The 20,461-nt window shown below is 44.4% G+C and overlaps 1 long non-coding RNA gene across 1 annotated transcript; it reads left to right on the forward strand.

The window, feature by feature from the left end:
* Positions 1-7,544: 7,544 nt before the first annotated feature.
* On the forward strand, positions 7,545-9,121 carry LOC135247042 (uncharacterized). The gene is made up of 3 exons (XR_010328072.1): positions 7,545-7,728; positions 7,981-8,092; positions 9,086-9,121. It is a non-coding gene; the product is annotated as an uncharacterized LOC135247042 (long non-coding RNA).
* Positions 9,122-20,461: the final 11,340 nt, after the last annotated feature.

The raw sequence follows: 20,461 nt of genomic DNA on the forward strand, positions 1-20,461 counted from the left end.
GTTACTGGAGTGCCCTTCGGTAACTTATAGATCCCCTGTTTGGTCGCGTCTGGTCTTCACACTTCTCCTCCCTCACAGAGTGATTCAAATAACAATGGAAACTTTTATTTAGGTTCCCCCCCTCATGCCTTGGGGCAGATGCTGAATATATACACGAGAACAAGCTCCCAATCTCCCTCTTCCCATTAGCTACCCAACTGACAAGCTAACTTGCCAACCACTAGCTATGCACCAGCCTACAGGACTCCAGACTAACTTTTTACATTGGTGGCACTGGTCACACCTCTGTCTGTGATGAGTTCTGGAGTGACGACACCAAAAAAAACCAAAAAAACAGAATGACGTGAATGCCTATAAAAGGTGCCAACCAATAGCAAACGTGCCATCCACTCACCTGAACATCTGACAGGTAAGTGCAGCGGTAAGTGCTTCCTCAAAATGGGATCCTGAGTCCATGTACCAAGTTTTGTTTTGATACATCGAAGCATTGCTGAGTTATGACCTCACTTCCTGTTTGGCGGCTTCGCCGCCATTTTCGATTGACTGTAATGGATGCTTTTGTCTCTGCCTTGGGATTTTCCCAAGATACAACCACACATTTGCTTTTTTAAGGCAAACACATCAACAGTTATTGGGCAAAACACATTTTTACTAATTGCAGCGCCCCCCCAGTGGTCAAATAGCAAGTCTTTTTGCACGTCCTCAGAAAGGGGTACTGAGTCTATCTACCAAGTTTGGTGTCAATACATGAAAGCGTTGCTGAAATGTGAGCTCGCTTCCTGTTTGGCAACTTCGACGCCGATATTGTTTGGCTGTGACGGACGATCGCTTTCAAAAATAAAAAATCCATCTGATAACTTTTATGAGGCTTGGTCTGAACATCATCTGTGCCCAATTTGGAGAAGACTGGACAAAATGTAATGTAATGTAAATTTGTGGCCTGTGAAAAGTTTTAGAACGTTTTCAAAAAATCCAATATGGCGGAAAATCCAATATGGCGGAAATTGACGTCAATGGGGTAAATCCCCAATGACACACACATGCTAACTATTTACTGAATGCTTAGGTCCCAAACAGAAATCACCTACGTCACTGACAATCTCACCTGACTGGGTGCGATTCACCTCAGGTCACCTTAACTGAATGAAGTTACTAAATAAAAATGAAATCGAAAGGAGTGTATGACGATTTCTGTACAGGGTATTGTTCCCGCCCTAACATTCCTTGCATTCCTGCAGGATTACCACGGTGATCTGTTTCACCTGTTGTTTGCTCACATCTTCCACTGATTACCAGCCACACCTGTGGAATGAAAGGACAGTTTCTTTTTCTCAGCTTCGGTTCGAAGTTGTTTATTGTTCTTTATTTCTCGTTTCCCTGTTCCTTTATTTTTTTATACTCCTTCTTCCTCAGTTACCTGTTTAGGGGTTTATTATTCATTGTTTGGGATACGTCCCTTAGGAGTATAGCACCCCCTTCTTATTTTGTCTCTCACGAGACTTAGTGGTTACTGGAGTGCCCTTCGGTAACTTATAGATCCCCTGTTTGGTCGCGTCTTCACACTTCTCCTCCCTCACAGAACACTCAAGCCAAATGGAAGTACCAGCAACCATTGGCCTGGATCAGGCGCGTTACGGCTCAACAAGCCGTCCTGACGGCCCATACAGAGGGGCTAACAATGTTGCACAGTCAACAAGTAAACACCACTACACAACAGGCAGAGCTGTGTAAGTGTTTGGCCCTACAAGAGGAGGCGTCACGCCGCCAGGAAGCTACAATGACCGGCCTGCTAGAGATCATGGGTCGCCAGCAGGTGGCTTCCGAGGAGTTTAGGCGATGTTTCGAGGAACACCGGGTCCGGGTAGAGGAAGAGCGACGTCTTGAACGCGAGGAGACAAGGCGTTTCCAAACTGAGTTTCTTCGGAGACTCGATGCTCGCGCTCCCAGTACACAAGCACAATCCTTTCCTTCCCAGACATACACACCGGCACTCACAAGTAATCAGGAACCTAAACTTCAGCTCCCTGCTCAGTTCGAAGGTGAATCCGGCCGGGGGTTCATAACACAATGTTTTATACAGTTTAGAGCTCATCCTTCACAATATGCTATGGACAAATCAAGGGTGGCGTTTATTGTTAGTCTCCTTAAGGGTCAAGCCCTGGCCTGGGCTGGCCCACTTTTTCGTTCAAACTCGCCCATAATGACAAGTTCAGACCGCCTCATTGAGAAGATGGAAAGGGTGTTTGGCCATGATGTTACGGACAGCGAGGCGGACACTAGGTTAACCCGTCTTCGGCACGGAAGGAATAGTGTCGCAGAATTTTCTATAGCATTCCGATCGTTAGCCGGCGAATCAGGCTGGCCCGAACTACCGCTTATGACTCTATTTTACCAACGCCCTGTCAGATCCAGTCAGGGATCCACTGGCTGTGAGTGAGCCACCCGCTACTTTCGAGTCATTGGTTGCGAGAGCTATCTGCATCGATCACCGGGTTAGGGAACGAGAGAGAGAGAGAAGGATGAAAGGAGAGGTCGAACGACCCCTTACGTCGCACCTCTATTGGATACCCCCATTTTCTCCACTCGTTCCCAAGACTCGGGAATTAGGTCGGAACCTACGTAGGTGGACAGTGTGGACGTTCACCGGGATTCTGATTTCCGATCGAGAACTAAGAGATGCAACTATTGCAAACAGATAGGGCACCGCATAAAGAGTTGTCCAGTGCTGGCAGCAAAAGATCAGTCTCGTCGGTGAAGCGTAAGCCACTGGCGAGACGTGAGTTATCAGCCTTTCGCACCTGTATCCCCGTTGAACTCTCCTGGAATAAACAGATCATTAACACTAATGCATTTTTAGATTCAGGCGCAGTGGATTGTTTTATTGACACTAAATGGGCAAAGAAACGCGGATTACCTGTGCGTCTATTGCCACAGCCTCGGGTGATTACTGCGCTTGATGGTCGTCCCTTAGGCACAGGCCAAGTGGAAAGAACCACCGCTTTCATTCAGATGCGCATTCCTTTTGGTGAACATATGGAGCGTATTAGATTTTTTTTGGTGGAATTGCCTACCTTTCCCCTTGTGTTGGGGCATTCCTGGTTAGTTAGGCATAAACCTTATATCAACTGGGGGGGGACTGGGGAGGCCATCCTTCAGTGGGGTTTGGAATGCGTGTCTCACTGTCAGCAGGAGACTACGCAGGCTCCTGGGGTTTGTTCTAGTTCCCAACCCAGTTTTGATTACTGTGATGAGGAGACCGTTACTCCCATCAGTCAGTTTGAGGTGTCGCCCCCTTCAGGTAGGGAGGAGGGCCTAGTCTGGGATCCATGTTTTGACTCTTTCTCTCCTTGCGATTACGTCACAGAGGAATTCTCGGGTGAGGGGTGTTCTTTTAAAAGCCGTAGCGAACAAGATACGGCAGATGAAATGGAATATCCTTATTCTGCCAGTATGGAGGATCTTGTTGCAGTGGGTACGGTCACTATTCCGTTACCAGTCAATGTCCCCGACGATTATGTAGATCTTGCGGAGGCATTTAGTGAGCAAGAGGCCACTACTTTACCTCTGCACAGATCGTATGATTGTGCTATCGAATTGTTTCCTGGTTCGGTCCCACCAAGGGGTTCCTTATATTCTTTATCTATTCCCGAGAGCGAGGCTATGAGGCAATACATTCAAGAGTCTCTGGCCAATGGTTTTATTCGACCCTCCACTTCGCCGGCAGGGGCAGGGTTTTTTTTTTTTAAGAAAAAGGACGGGAGTCTGCGACCCTGTATAGATTACAGAGGTCTTAATAATATCACGGTCAAGAACCGCTACCCCTTACTCCTTATGAATTCGGCTTTTGAACGTCTCCAGGGGGCAACTATATTCACCAAACTCGACTTCGGAATGCCTATAATTTAGTGCGAATAAGAGAAGAAGCCGAGTGGAAAACGGCATTTAACACGCATAACGGCCATTTTCAATATTTAGTCATACCATTCGGTCTCACGAACGCCCCAGCGGTATTTCAGGCCTTAGTCAATGACGTACTTAGGGAGATGTTGGAGAGATTTGTGTTCGTCTATTTAGATGACATTTAAATCTTTTCCAACACTCCTGCTGAGCATGTCAGTCATGTCAGGCAGGTTTTGAAATGCCTTTTGGAGGCTGAACTGTTTGTGAAGGCAGAGGAATGCCTATTCCACGCCAAATCTGTCTCTTTTTTGGGGTTTATTGTTTCTGAGGGAACTATTAAAATGGACCCCGATAAAATCTCCGTGGTTAAGAATTGGCCCCCACCCACATCGGTTAAACAGGTGCAGCGGTTTTTGGGATTCGCCAACTTTTACAGGCGTTTCATTCGCAATTTTAGCACAGTAGTCGCACCGATCACCACACTGACCAAAATGGAGGCCAGTGTTCGTTTTGCTTGGACATCCAAAACCGGGTTTTAAAGTCTATGTTCTGTTCTGAGCCCATTCTCATCACGCCTAACCCGGCACTTCCATTCGTGGTGGAGGTGGATGCCTCTGAGCTTGGTCCCCGTTAGATAACAAGGTGCACCCGTGTGCATATTTCTCGCGGTCTCTTTCCCCAGCGGAGAGGAATTATGATGTCGGGGATCATGAAGTTGTGGCAGTCAAGCTGGCTCTGGAGGAGTGGCGGCATTGGTTGGAGGGGGCGGAACATGTAGCACAGTGGGTAAGGAACTGGGCTTGTAACCGAAAGGTCGCAGGTTTGATTCCCGGGTAAGAACACTGCCGTTGTACCCTTGAGCAAGGTACTTAACCGGAATTGCTTCAGTATATATCCAGCTGTATAAATGGATACAATGTAAAAATGCTATGTAAAAAGTTGTGTAAGTCGCTCTGGATAAGAGCGTCTGCTAAATGCCTGTAATATGACATCCTTTTACGGTCTGGACAGATCATAAAAACCTGGAGTTTATTCAGAGAGCTAAGAGACGGAATTCGCGGCAGGGTCGCTGGTCTCTGTTTTTTGCCCGATTTAATTTTATCCTTACTTATCGTCTGGGTTCAAAAAATATCAAACCTGACGCCGTGTCTAGAATCTATGACCAATCAGACGACAACCGCTCCCCAGAACCCATTGTTCCCTCCACTCTGATTGTAGCTCCTGCTATGTGGAGGATTGAGTCAGTGGTTCAGAAGGCTCAAAGGTCTGAGCCGGATCCAGGTGGAGGTCCGTCAAACTGTCTCTTTGTCCCTGCTAGGGTACGCGCCCAGGTGTTGCGTTGGGGACATTCCACGCATCTGACTTGTCACCCGGGTGTCCACAGATTCAAGGATTTTTTATCCCGGCGATTTTGGTGGCCTGGCATGGAGAGGGATGTGCGGGAGTATGTTTCGGCCTGCTCGGTTTGCGCTCGGAACAAGGGTTCTTGCATTCCACCGTCGGGTCTTTTACGTCCCTTGCCCGTTCATAGTCGTCCTTGGAGTCACATAGCACTGGACTTTATCACTGGGCTGCCACCCTCTGATGGCAACACTGCCATCTTAGTCGTCGTGGATAGATTCTCGAAGGTGGCTCATTTTATAGCGATTTCGTTTGTCTGTGACGGATGATCGCTTTCAAAAATAAAAAATCCATCTGATAACTTTTATGAGGCTTGGTCTGAACATCATCTGTGCCCAATTTGGAGAAGACTGGACAAAATGTAATGTAATGTAAATTTGTGGCCTGTGAAAATTCTGAAATTTTTCAGAAAATCCAATATGGCAAATTGACATCAATAGGTGCATTGAACTCGGCTTGATCCAAGGAATCCAATGGTACCTCATTTTTAAAAATCGGGCGTACAGCTCAAAACATGCATGCATAAACGTACCTCCAAGTTTGACCCATTGGTGGCGCTAGAGTGCTCAAGGAGGAGACATGTATCTTGGTAAAAAGAATCATGAAACTGTCCCCAATCAGTGTGCCAAATTTCAAAACTTTTTACCATACAGTTTTAGGGGCTGCTATAAACACCCTAGCCAGAAGAAAAAGATGATGATGATGAATGATAAGATGAGCAGCTTTGCTGCTTGATCCCCAATGACACAAACATGCTAACTATTTACTGAGTGCTTAGGTCCCAAACAGAAATCACCTACGTCACTGACAATCTCACCTGACTGGGTGTGATTCACCTCAGGTCACCTTAACTGAAAGAAGTTACTAAATAAAAATCGAAAGGAGTGATTCAAATAACAATGGAAACTTTTATTTAGGTTCCCCCCCTCATGCCCGGGGGCAGATGCTGAATATCTACACGAGAACAAGCTCCCAATCTCCCTCTTCCCATTAGCTACCCAACTGACAAGCTAACTTGCCAACCACTAGCTATGCACCAGCCTACAGGACTCTAGACTAACTTTTTATATTGGTGGCACTGGTCCCCACCCACAAAAAAAAAACAAAAAAAAACAGAATGACATGAATGCCTATAAAAGGTGCCACCCAATAGCAAACGTCCCATCCACTCACCTGAACATCGGACAGGCAGCAACTTCTGTATTTTCAGTTCCAACTAAGAACAAGCAACTTCACAGAAGATTAACTTGATTACAGAAATACTTTGAGTAGGGTGGTGAAGTTTAATTCGGTTTAAGCCGCGACCGCTCTCTCTTCGGTTTCGGTGCCAAACCAAATTCCGTATGGTCACAACCCAGGTATGTTTGCTCTCTCCTTCTTTTTTATATTTTATTCTACGATTTCATTGGTATTGTTATTATTATTATTATTACTACTGTTATTATCATCATTCAATTGATTGATTGTTTATTGAATAGGATGAGAGAGTAACAAACAGGAACAAAGAATCTCACTGGGGGGGCAACTTCACAGAAGATTAACTTGATTACAGAAATACTTTGAGTAGTGTGGTGAAGTTTAATTTGGTCATTTTCTAGGCCGCACACCTCAGACCCCAGAATTCAGCTGAAGGCTAATTTGGCTTAAGCCACGACCGCTCTCTCTTTTGGGTTTTGGTGCCGAACCACAGTCCGTACGGTCACAACCCAGGTATGTTTGCTCTCTCCTTCTGTTTTTTTTTTTTTTATTCTACGATTTCATTGGTATTGTTATTATTATTATTATTACTACTGTTATTATCATCATTCAATTGATTGATTGTTTATTGAATAGGATGAGAGAGTAACAAACAGGAACAAAGAATCTCACTGGGGGGGCAACTTCACAGAAGATTAACTTGATTACAGAAATACTTTGAGTAGTGTGGTGAAGTTTAATTTGGTCATTTTCTAGGCCGCACACCTCAAACCCCAGAATTCAGCTGAAGGCTAATTTGGCTTAAGCCACGACCGCTCTCTCTTTTGGGTTTTGGTGCCAACCCACAGTCCGTACGGTCACAACCCAGGTATGTTTGCTCTCTCCTTCTGTTTTTTTTTTGAAATTCTACGATTTCATTGGTATTGTTATTATTATTATTATTACTACTATTATTATCATCATTCAATTGATTGTTTATTGAATAGGATGAGAGAGTAACAAACAGGAACAAAGAATCTCACTGGGGGGAGGGGGGGGGGGGTAACTTCACAGAAGATGAACTTGTTTACAGAAATACTTTGAGTAGTGTGATGAAGTTTAATTTGGTCATTTTCTAGGCCGCACACCTCAGACCCCAGAATTCAGCTGAAGGCTGATTTGGCTTAAGCCACGACCGCTCTCTCTTTTGGGTTTTGGTGCCAAACCACAGTCCGTATGGTCACAACCCAGGTATGTTTGCTCTCTCCTTCTGTTTTTTTATTTTTTATTCTACGATTTCATTGGTATTGTTATTATTATTATTATTACTACTGTTATTATCATCATTCAATTGATTGATTGTTTATTGAATAGGATGAGAGAGTAACAAACAGGAACAAAGAATCTCACTGGGGGGAGGGGCAGGGCAACTTCACAGAATATGAACTTGATTACAGAAATACTTTGAGTAGTGTGGTGAAGTTTAATTTGGTCATTTTCTAGGCCGCACACCTCAAACCCCAGAATTCAGCTGAAGGCTAATTTGGCTTAAGCCACGACCGCTCTCTCTTTTGGGTTTTGGTGCCAAACCACAGTCCGTACGGTCACAACCCAGGTATGTTTGCTCTCTGCTTCTTTTTTATATTTTATTCTACGATTTTATTGCTATTGTTATTATTATTATTATTTCTAGTGTGGTTGCCTTTGGCAACCCCTAGCAACTGCCTATAACTCCATAGCAACCACCTAGCAACACCCTAGCAACCACATAGAATACCCTAGCAACAACCTAGCAACACCCTAGGTAACCACTTAGAACATCCTAGCAACCACCTGTAACACCCTAGCAACCGCTTAGAACACCCTAGCAACCACTTAGAACACCCTAGCAACCACCTGGAACACCCTTGCGACCACTTAGAACACCCTAGCAACCACCTAGCCACACCCTAGCAACCACCTAGAACATGCTAGCAACTGCCTAGAATACCATAGCAACCACCTAGCAACGCCCTAGCAACCACCTAGAACCCCATAGCAACCACTCGGTAACACCCTAGCAACCACCAAGACCTCCATAGCAACCGCCTAGCAATACCCTAGCAACCACCAAGACCTCCATAGCAACCACCTAGAACACGCTAGCAACCAGCAAGAACTCCATAGCAACCATTTCACAACACCCTAGAAACCACCTAGAACACCCTAGCAACTGCCTAGAACTCTATAGCAACCACCTAGCAACACCGTAGAAACCACCTAGAACTCCACATGAGAGAGTAACAAACAGGAACAAAGAATCTCACTGCCATGTGTGTGAGCGACAAACTAAACTTGACTTGCTGGCGCCACCTGCCACACTTACAGAACAAGCTTATACCTAAATAAGCATAAATTGCTGTATGCTGTTAGCTATAAATACATACTTTCCCTTTCTCACTGAAACCGTTGCTTTGAAATTAAACCAAAAATCATTTTTGATATTTCAGAATTCACCATATTATTTATCATTTCATGGCTTGGAGGGTGCATTGTTTTTTCAAATTTACATTCAGCTATGGCTACTGTTGTTCATTGATTCAGCCACTGGGAACCTCCTGCTTGCCAGTATCACCGGCCAGTTTGAAGATGCCATCACAAAAGCGGGGAAGAAGAAGAAGCGAAGAAGATCATAAGAAGCTCATAAAATCAAAGGTAATGTTTCTCTCTCTCTCTCTCTCTCTCTCTCTCAAATTCAAATTCAAATTCAAATTGCTTTATTGGCAGGAAATAGCCTACATACATACATATCAGAGGAGGCTGGTCTATAGAGGCAGAGGAGGTCCTCTATAGAGGCAAGAGGGGGATCAAAATATAAAAAGAGTAATTGGTTGAAATAAACCATTACCAAATCTCAGTATCATTTAAAAAATATTTTTTATCTCTTCTTTTGAAAAAATCCATTATTGAAACTCTGATTAAAATGCTTAAACAGCGACACCTGCAGGGCAGGCAAGAGGGGAAAGGGCAGTCTGTGTGAAGTGGTGGTGGGGGGGCAGAGGAGGACGGGCTCCTGCTGTCCTCCTTAGGGCGGGATCTCATATCAACAGTAACTAGAAATGTGATTAAACGTTGCCATCAATTGTGAAATTGGACATTGAAAAGGGGAGGGGATGTAACAACAATTCAAAATCGAAAGAATAATGTTGCCGTTTAAACTGCTTTAGAATGCTGGATTCTGTAACACATTGATTTTACAACTGTTAAAAGTCTGAGGTGTCCCTTTAACATAATAACATAACTTGAACATAAGAAAGTAGAGATAAGTAGCCAACTAGTGTAAAATAACTTGACGCCGTGGGTTGGTTTTCTTCCTGTCCTCCCCAATTTTTTGAGTCACCAGCCGCCACTGGTGCATATTGTCAAAGCATCATAAATCAATTCAAAATACATATTTACAATGGAATACTAATAACAGTTCAACATTCCATAAACAAAAAACAGAACAATAACAATATTAGTGTTAAATCAGCACAAGCATTAAAAAAAAGAAAGAAAGAAAATAAATAAAATAAAATAAATAATTATAATTATGTAGGATGATCACTCAGTGTCCCTCAGGTTATGGCAAGCTGAAACATATTGAGCCGCAATTGGGGCTGTTGGTCCTTGTCCTAAAAGGACTGCACATTTTTCATTCTTTGATAAAGAATGGAAGTTTTTATCATTTCTGAAAATTTTTGGTAATATATTTTTCTTATATTTGTATATTTTGTACAGTTCAGGAAGAAGTGCATCTCTGTCTCAACCTCTCCTGTCTTACAGTGACCACATATTCGTTTTTCTTTTAGTAACCATAAATTTTTGTGTCTGCCTTTTTCAATTTCAAGGGTGTGGTCACTGAGTCTGTATTTGGTCAGGATCCATCTCTGCTTTGCATCTCTGACAGAGAAGAGATACTCTGCTGGAGTATAGTCTTTTTTTAGGGTTCGATAGCAATTTAGTCGACTTTGTGTCTTGGTTTCTTTATCCCAATGTTCCGAATACAAATTTTTTGTTTGTTGCATAATTAGGGTTATTCTGATTTGCAACTGGTAAGCAGTGCTGGTCTGAGCGTGATGCAGGTTAATTTGGGTTACAGAATTAGTAAGCTAATTCAGTACCAGCTGACTGAGGGGACTCTTTTCTGGGTTCAGTTCTTGGGATTGTAGAGTTTAGATAGTAGCGTATCATTGGGACTTGATTTGAGGTATATCCAGAATTTTAGAGCTCTTTTTTGTATATTTATTACAAATGGGAATCAGCCTAATTCAGCCCTACATGCATTGTTAGGTGTTTTCCTTTGTATTTGCAAGATATTTCTGCAGAATTCAGTATGTAGGATTTCAATTGGATTCTTGTCCCATGCAGTGTAGTCTTGCTACTGAGTGGACCCCAGACCTCACTTCCATAAAGTGCAATAGGCTGAATTACACTGTAAAATAATTTGGACCTGATTGGGATATTTAGTTTGAAAAGTTATCTCTTTATTGCATATATTGCTCTTCAAGCTTTTTCTTTTAATGCATTTACTGCCATGCGGAAACTTCCTGATGCAGTGATAGTCAGACCAAGTTGTTGACATTCTAAGCCAAAAGAGCAGAGAGAAACATTTACGGATTCAGGTGAAATTGTTATTTTTTTTAACTGACAGGAGGTCATTGCATGTGTTCGCAGGACAGGATCACAGAAGTCCAGAAAGAAGATTCTTCAGGACTCACTGGGATGATGAAAACACACAAGCACAAACCAAAGCTTCAAGAAATTGGGCACATTGATCCTCTATTAAGAACTCCTGAAGATTATTGGCAGATGCCTGGTCCCCTGGATGATGAAAACACTACTCTTGATAAAATTATAATTTATATAGTTCCCAAAGGTAAGACAGATACTGTAAATATAGGGCAATTGAGTAAAATTGAAGCAATTCAACTAAACACATTCGAGGAGTATCGCACATTGATTAAATATCTTTACAATGTTTTTAAAACAAATGCTAAGTTAGGAGAAAAAAAATATTTTATTGTTCATAAATACGTTGTTGAGTTAAATCCCCAGAACTTGTACATGATACCATATTTAAAGATAATTGATAAAAATCCGAATTTGGGAGAAGAAATCTCAATTCATCATAGAAATGTCTGTTATACCAAACTAAACTTATCTGAAAAATTTGAAAAGAATTTTTCTTTGGCTCTGTGGAGTTATCTGACTGGAGATGAGAAAAATCTGTCTGCATGTGTAAAAAAACCTGATGACAGTGTTGCTATACTGGCAGTTTTAGTCTCTGAAGTCCTAAGAAATATCAAAATGTTCAATCTCAACGTCATAATGGCGATCCATTTTAAGACCTGGCAACAATTTCGAGATTATCATCCTATGTTGAGGGGGGGAACCTGGAAACGGCGTTCCCCGGGGGAAGACCTTCCACAAAAAGTCGTGCTTAAAACAGAAGAAGTTTGTAACATTTTAAGAAATGCAATCTTCAAATGAATTCATAATTAGGGGCGACTTAGCTCAGGAGGTAAGATGGAGGGTTACCGGTTCAATCCCCCGCCCTGGGCGTGTCGAAGTGTCCTTGAGCAAGACACCTATCTCCTAATTGCTCCCAACAAGCTGATTAGTACCTTGCATGGCAGCCTTTCACCATTGGTGAATGTAAAGGCATCAATTGTAAAGTGACAACTGAAGAATCATCTTGTCATGGTTCTTTATTCTGTCTGCTGTGCGGCGGCGTGGGTTGTGCTAATCGACGCCGTTTCGTGTTAATCGGCTTCTCAGTATCCCTGTTGAGGAAACTGTGTTCGTAAACTGGCCAACATGCCTGAAGCTCTCTCTTCACCAACTCCCCAAACACCCATACTGGTGGGGGACCGGGCAGGTGCAGGGGATTTCTGGCTCAATGTTGGATATTTAAGGCGCAACCATCGCGTTTCACCACTAAGGATTCCCAGGTAGCCTGAGTGCGCTCCGAGATTCCCTCTGATTGTGGCTGATGGTTTGCACCTGATTGAGAAAGCTTATATACTCTCACGAGAGATCTGTTCTTCGCTTTAGTGCCTACCTATGTACACGAAAGCTGGTACAGAGAAAATGCTCTCGGAGAAACCGTGGTAATAAAAAAGGTATAGGATTTGAATTTAGCTTTAAGTTTTGACTAGTAGTTAGACTTTGGTCCTAGTAGTCACGTAGCTTTATTCTTTATAGTCCTTCTAATACCTTTTTTGCCTACTTTGTTATGAAGCACCTTTTCTTTTGCTTTTCTCCAGATTGCACTGCAGTCTTCTCTACTCACTCCTTACGCCTTAGTTTCGTTCTCCTGCCGAGACATTTACTTTGTGTTGGGATATTTTCCCTTAGGAGCTGAGTCTTCTTTTCGTTATTCCCCTCCTTAAGTCTCTTTCTGAGATCTAGTGGTTATTTCACTACCGTGGGTAACTTAAAGAAACCCATTTTTAATTCACTGTAGTTGCGGGTGATCGTTACCACTTCCCCACCCTCACAGTACACTAAAGCCAATGGACGTACCATCGACTACAGTGAATTTAAACCAAGCTGTTGCGGCCCAGCAGCTCATAATGAGGGGATTCAGATGTTACTAGCTAGGCAAGCAGACTCCAGCCAAATACAGGAAGAGTTACTTGATCGCTTGCAACTTCAAGACGATAATCAACGTCGTCAGGGTGAAAAGATTCAGGAGTTAGTGGAATGTGTTCGTAAACTGGCCAACATGCCTGAAACTCCAGTTACACAAGGACCTCTCTTTTCACCAACTCCCCAAACACCCATACCCAGCCAACCCCGAGAACCTAAGCTCCAACTTCCCTTACGATACGGTGGGGAACCGGGCAGGTGCAGGGGATTTCTGGCTCAATGTTGGATATTTAAGGCGCAACCATCGCGTTTCACCACTGAGGATTCGCTCTGAGATTCCCTCTGATTGCGGCTGATGGTTTGCACCTGATTGAGAAAGCTTATATACTCTCACGAGAGATCTGTTCTTCGCTTTAGTGCCTACCTATGTACACGAAAGCTGGTACAGAGAAAAAGCTCTCGGAGAAACCGTGGTAATAAAAAAGGTATAGGATTTGAATTTAGCTTTAAGTTTTGACTAGTAGTTAGACTTTGGTCCTAGTAGTCACTTAGCTTTATTCTTTATTTTCCTTCTTATACCTTTTTTGCCTACTTTGTTACGAAGCACCTTTTCTTTTGCTTTTCTCCAGATTGCACTGCAGTCTTCTCTACTCACTCCTTACGCCTTAGTTTCGTTCTCCTGCCGAGACATTTACTTTGTGTTGGGATATTTTCCCTTAGGAGCTGAGTCTTCTTTTCGTTATTCCCCTCCTTAAGTCTCTTTCTGAGATCTAGTGGTTATTTCACTACTGTGGGTAACTTAAAGAAACCCCTTTTTAATTCACTGTAGTTGCGGGTGATCGTTACCACTTCCCCACCCTCACAGTACACTAAAGCCAATGGACGTACCATCGACTACAGTGAATTTAAACCAAGCTGTTGCGGCCCAGCAGCTCATAATGAGGGGATTCAGATGTTACTAGCTAGGCAAGCAGACTCCAGCCAAATACAGGAAGAGTTACTTGATCGCTTGCAACTTCAAGACGATAATCAACGTCGTCAGGGTGAAAAGATTCAGGAGTTAGTGGAATGTGTTCGTAAACTGGCCAACATGCCTGAAGCTCCAGTTACACAAGGACCTCTCTCTTCACCAACTCCCCAAACACCCATACCCAGCCAACCCCGAGAACCTAAGCTCCAACTTCCCTTACGATACGGTGGGGAACCGGGCAGGTGCAGGGGATTTCTGGCTCAATGTTGGATATTTAAGGCGCAACCATCGCGTTTCACCACTGAGGATTCGCTCCGAGATTCCCTCTGATTGTGGCTGATGGTTTGCACCTGATTGAGAAAGCTTATATACTCTCACGAGAGATCTGTTCTTCGCTTTAGTGCCTACTTACGTACACGAAAGCTGATACAGAGAAAAATCTCTCTTAGAGAAAGCATGGTAACAAAAAAGGTATAGGATTTGAATTTAGCTTTTCGTTTTGACTAGTAGTTAGACTTTGGTCCTAGTAGTCACTTAGCTTTATTCTTTATAGTCCTTCTAATACCTTTTTTGCCTACTTTGTTACGAAGCACCTTTTCTTTTGCTTTTCTCCAGATTGCACTGCAGTCTTCTCTACTCACTCCTTACGCCTTAGTTTCGTTCTCCTGCCGAGACATTTACTTTGTGTTGGGATATTTTCCCTTAGGAGCTGAGTCTTCTTTTTGTTATTCCCCTCCTTAAGTCTCTTTCTGAGATCTAGTGGTTATTTCACTACTGTGGGTAACTTAAAGAAACCCCTTTTTAATTCACTGTAGTTGCGGGTGATCGTTACCACTTCCCCACCCTCACAGTACACTAAAGCCAATGGACGTACCATCGACTACAGTGAATTTAAACCAAGCTGTTGCGGCCCAGCAGCTCATAATGAGGGGATTCAGATGTTACTAGCTAGGCAAGCAGACTCCAGCCAAATACAGGAAGAGTTACTTGATCGCTTGCAACTTCAAGACGATAATCAACGTCGTCAGGGTGAAAAGATTCAGGAGTTAGTGGAATGTGTTCGTAAACTGGCCAACATGCCTGAAGCTCCAGTTACACAAGGACCTCTCTCTTCACCAACTCCCCAAACACCCATACCCAGCCAACCCCGAGAACCTAAGCTCCAACTTCCCTTACGATACGGTGGGGAACCGGGCAGGTGCAGGGGATTTCTGGCTCAATGTTGGATATTTAAGGCAACATTGAGTTCTGTTCCGTGGGTGTCAGGCGGTGAGAGAAGTAGGCACAGGGATGGATCTTATTGTCCCTGGAGGAACGCTGAGAGAGAACGGCTCCCACCCCAATGTTGGAGGCATCAACCTCTACGATGAACTGAGCCGCAGAGTCAGGATGAACAAGGATGGGTGCAGAGGTGAAGTGGTTCTTGAGGGCTCGGAAGGCTGTTTCAGCCTGGGCGTTCCACTGGAATCGGGTCTTAATGGATGTGAGGGCGGTGAGTGGGGCTGCCAGAGAACTGTAATTACGGATGAAACGGCGGTAAAAATTGGCGAAGCCCAGGAAACGTTGCAGTTCCCGACGACAGTCTGGCTGAGGCCATTCCACAACCGCCCGGATCTTCTGGGGGTCCATCTGAATGCTGCCGGCGGAGATGATGTATCCCAGGAAAGAAGTGGTGTTACAACTAAACTCACAATGATGAATAAGCGGTTCTCCAACAGTCTCTGGAGCACCTTGCGGACCTGGATGATATGTTCCTCCTTAGTTTTGGAAAAGATCAGGATGTCATCCAGGTATACAAAAACAAACTTATTTATCCAGTCCCTCAGAACATCATTCACCAGTGTCTGGAAAATAGCTGGTGCGTTTGTGAGCCCGAAGGGCATCACCAAATACTCCCAGTGTCCGGTAGGAGTGTTGAAGGCTGTCTTCCATTCATCGCCCTCTCGAATGCGCACCAGGTGATAGGCGTTGCGCAGGTCCAGCTTGGTGAATATGGTGGCTCCTTGCAGGAGTTCAAAGGCGGAAGCCATGAGGGGGTGTGGGTAACGGTTCTTGACCGTAATGTCATTGAGGGCTCGGTAGTCGACGCAAGGCCGGAGTGAGCCATCCTTCTTCCCCACAAAGAAGAATCCGGCCCCTGCTGGTGAGGATGAAGGACGGATGATGCTGGCAGTCAAGGACTCCTGGAGGTATTTATTCATAGCTTCCGTCTCCGGCCGAGACAGAGAGAACAATCGACCTCTGGTGGGAGTGGTGCCGGGCTTCAGGTCAATGGCGCAGTCGTAAGGGCGGTGAGGAGGCAGAGAGGTGGCTCGGGACTTGCTGAAGACCTCTTCTAGGTCCAGGTACTCGGGAGGAACCGCCGACAGGTCCGTCGGCTTCTCGGGAGGAGGTGACTCAGGAACAGAAGAATGGGCCTCTCGCAGACAAGATGCTAAACAGAATGGGCTCCAGCCCAAAATCTTGTGCGAGTTCCACTCCAAGGTGGGGTTGTGCTTCTCAATGATGGGTGAGTGGGGAGATTCAATGATGTGGAGCCGAAGCTCTTCTTGATGGTTGCCGGAGAGCCGAACCTTGAGAGGAACGCTGGTGTGAGTAATATTCGCCAACCTTTGACCATTGAGCGAGTTGGCCACTAGGGGGCATGACATCTTCTCCAAGGGGATCCCCCATCTCTCGGCGGCCCCAGCGTCCAGGAAGTTCTCCTCGGCCCCGGAGTCGATGAGGGCGGTGGTCCCTTTGGTTCGTCCATCCCACTCAATGTTGACAGGCAGGCAAGTCCGGTGTTTGGAGGAGGATTCGGTTGGAATCATACCCACTAGTGCTCCTCGACACACTAGCGGGCGTTGTCTTTTTAGCAGGCAGGTTGCGACATAGTGGCCTGGTTTCCCACAGTAGAGGCATGACCTGGTGTGCATCCTTCTATCCCTCTCCTCCTTAGTCAGGCGAGCACGGTTGACTTGCATCGGTTCCGGGTCCGACATCGTGACTGGAGGAGGTTTGAGATTGGTAGAAGGTGCAGCAGTGGTCCTGGACCTCTCAGTGACTGCTCGGTTGTAGACCCCTTGACTGCGAGCCCGTTGGCGCTCTTGGATGCGTGAATCCACGCGGATAGCCAGGGCAATGAGATCGTTGAGGTCCTCGGGCAGGTCCCGGGTCAGCAGCTCGTCCTTCACGCTCTCAGACAGGCCATTGAGGAAGGTGTCGTACTGAGCTTTCTTCTCCCAGCCACTGGCGGTAGCCAGAGTACGAAAGTCGATGGCGAAGTCCGACACCGTCATTCCCCCTTGGCGCATGCGCAGGAGTTCTTGCGGTGCATCATGGCCGTGCTTGGAGCGGTCGAAGACCCGTTTCATCTCTTCTGCGAGCAGCGTGGATGTCTGCACGCAGGGAAGCCCCTCCTCCCAGGCAGCCGTTCCCCACTTCTTAGCTCGCCCGGTGAGCTGCATGATTATGTAGGCAACTCGGGCCTGCTCAGTGGGGAAGGTAGCTGGCTGTAGCTGGAAGATCAGCCGGCACTGGGTAAGGAATGGGCGGCAGCCACCAGGTTCTCCGTTGTACTTCTCCGGAGGAGGAAGGTGGGGTTCACGAGCACGTGCAGGTGGAAGGTCAGGCGTAGCGGGAGCCGCGTGTTGCTGGGGAGCGAAGCCAGGCGAGGAAGCCCGGAGTGCAGATGTCAGCTCTGCCACGCAGGAGGTTAGGGTCTGCAGCTGGTGAGAGACCGACTCCAAGTGGGACTGGTGGCGTCCCAACATGGCTCCCTGCTGCCCAAGTACAAATTGTACCTGGGCAGGGTCCGCTGGGTCCATCCTGGTCAGAACGTACTGTGATGTTCTGTGTAAGGACCCACACGCAGACCAGGGAAATCCAAAAAACGTTGTCTTTATTCAGTCCGAGGTTCGAAGCCAGGTAATCAGAGAGAGGACGGTGCCGAATCGAGTGAATGAATTCGATCAACGTTCTGACTCTGAGCTGGTGGAAAAGACTGACATTTATACACTGGGGAAGGTAACAATCAAGGAGGGGTTAAGTGAGTGAGGGAGGAGTAACAAACAACATCCAGGTGAAGAACATTAGGAAAACTAATTCAATGACAGGGGACTGACAAAACGCGGACTGGAATCACATAGACAACAATGATAATAGACGGCCTGGGTGAAGCAGGTAAAACACGTGCAGAGAGAGAGGTGCAGTCAGAGCAAGAGACAGGTGCAGGCAATTGCAGAACTCAGCGTTAGAGCAGGCTAGAAAGAAAAGGGGCTGAGCTACAGCGCAGCATGGAAAAGGGGAGACTGGTTAATGTATTAGTATAGTGATCTAAACTATCAAAAACCCAAAACTAGTACTCTCATGGGAGATCTGTTCTTCGCTTTAGTGCCTACCTACGTACACGAAAGCTGGTACAATGAAAAATCTCTCTTAGAGAAACGGCAGACGCTTTTATCCAAAGCGACGTACAAAAAGTGCATTTTCATGATCGTAGACAACTGCTGAACATGGGTTCAGTAAGGTACAATTACTTATTTTGTACAGCTATTTCTAGCCGAGAACAATGAACACTATCCTGGTCTAACATCTCACAAAGCAACAGGGTAAAATGTTTCGTATATGTGGTGTAATATATTCATTTCTATTGATATTCACTGTGTTGAATATGGTATCATTAGCATGTTGCTGGCGGAAATGCAGGCAGCCAGTTAATTATATGTCAGTGTGTAAAACATACAAGTTAGCAGAAAAATGGTTAAAACGAAAGGTTATAGCTTCTATCTCCTTGTAGTGGTGATATTGCCAATATATTGATGGGTAAGAAAAGCAAGCTATTTGAACCTGTGGAAAAGAAAGAAAATGAATGTTTTCTGTATGATTAGTCTGGTTTTATACTAGGTATTTTTTTGAAGTGTGTTAAGCTGACATGCTATATAAATAGTATTTTTCCTTTTGAAGAAGTGAACAGCGCTAAGCAGACATGCTGTTTAAAGGGCAGTACTTACCTTTATCGCATGAGAGATATGTCCTGCGTATTAATGCAGGGATTTATATTTTGGTTTGGTTAAAAGGAAACTGTTTAACTGAATGGTCCATAAGAATATAATTGAGTGCTGTAAAGAAAATAATACTTACCTGTGCTGCAAAAGAAAGGTTATGAAAGAGATACTTACCTTCAGTTACATTTGAACATTGGAAAATGCTTACCTTTGTTGATGATGAGACAAGTATAGTATAATTATTTACTGTTTTCCTGTTGAAAATGTTATATGCTGTACTGTAGTTTATAATGAAAGTAATGCAGGGGGAGTGATACTATGTATGCAAATATGTACTGGTTTGATTTTTGTTTATTTTTGTCATGTTATACATAAAGAGATTGCAATACTGTTTAAATGCAGTTAAGTGAAGTACAGTCATGTAGTTGTTTCAGGCATGTTGAGGCAAGTTATATGATTGTTGCTGTATTGATTCACCTGTGAAACAGTGAGCGTGAATTGCAGAAGCTACCAGACAATGCCTGTGTGTTAGGAGTATTTTCTACTATTTCTGCAGTAAAATAAAACCCCCCACATTGAATATGCTACACCGGAGTGAAGCGTAATTCCTAAGAGTGTAACATTAGTTTCACTTGTGTTTATATATAAATAAGGGCGTGTACCACCCTTGTATGTTTTTGTTCAGTTTAGCATAGTCAGTATAGTTAGTTAGGTTCGGAATATTTTCGGGTTTCAGTTGGTTAGTTTCTTTCATTTCTAGAATTGTTAGTTGTTGTTTGTTCTTTGTATATATAAATAATTGTGTAAATAAAATTTATCATTAATAGTCATTCATTTTGTTACCCCTAGACCGTCTCGGGGACATAACAGTCTAAGTTTCCTATTTTTCCTTTTTCTTTTGGGGAGGGAGGTCTGGTAGTCTAGTTATTGTGGCTTTATTGTTGTAGTTTAGTTTTTTCTCTGTTTTGTTAGTTTAGGGAGAAGTCCTGGGTCCGACAGCCCACTGCGTGGTTGGCCCAGGCTTCTCCTTCCTTTTGTTCTTTTTGGCCAGACCTCCCTGCTCTTATTGCTTCATTATTTGAGTATTTTTGTGTTTTGTTAAATAAATGCATTTGCTTGTTTATTCTAATTCGGTGTGGCGTCCTATTAATATGTTTCTGCCTCATGTTACAGTCAGTGGTGTTTGAGGCTTGTGGGAAAAACAGGACCCAGCCTGGGCCAGAAGAGCTGGGTGTTCTCCTCACACTGTTGAATACTTCTTCAAAATATACACTTCACAGAGTCTGATGCAACTGGATTTATTGCAGGTAAATCAAAGATAACATGCAAGAACCCGGGCTGATCTGCACATATCAATGCAAACAGTCTCAAAGCATTCCACAAGTACTTCACAGAAAACACATAAGACGCACAC

Source organism: Anguilla rostrata, unplaced genomic scaffold (assembly GCF_018555375.3).
Source record: "Anguilla rostrata isolate EN2019 unplaced genomic scaffold, ASM1855537v3 scaf1048, whole genome shotgun sequence".
NCBI classification, from domain to species: domain Eukaryota; kingdom Metazoa; phylum Chordata; class Actinopteri; order Anguilliformes; family Anguillidae; genus Anguilla; species Anguilla rostrata.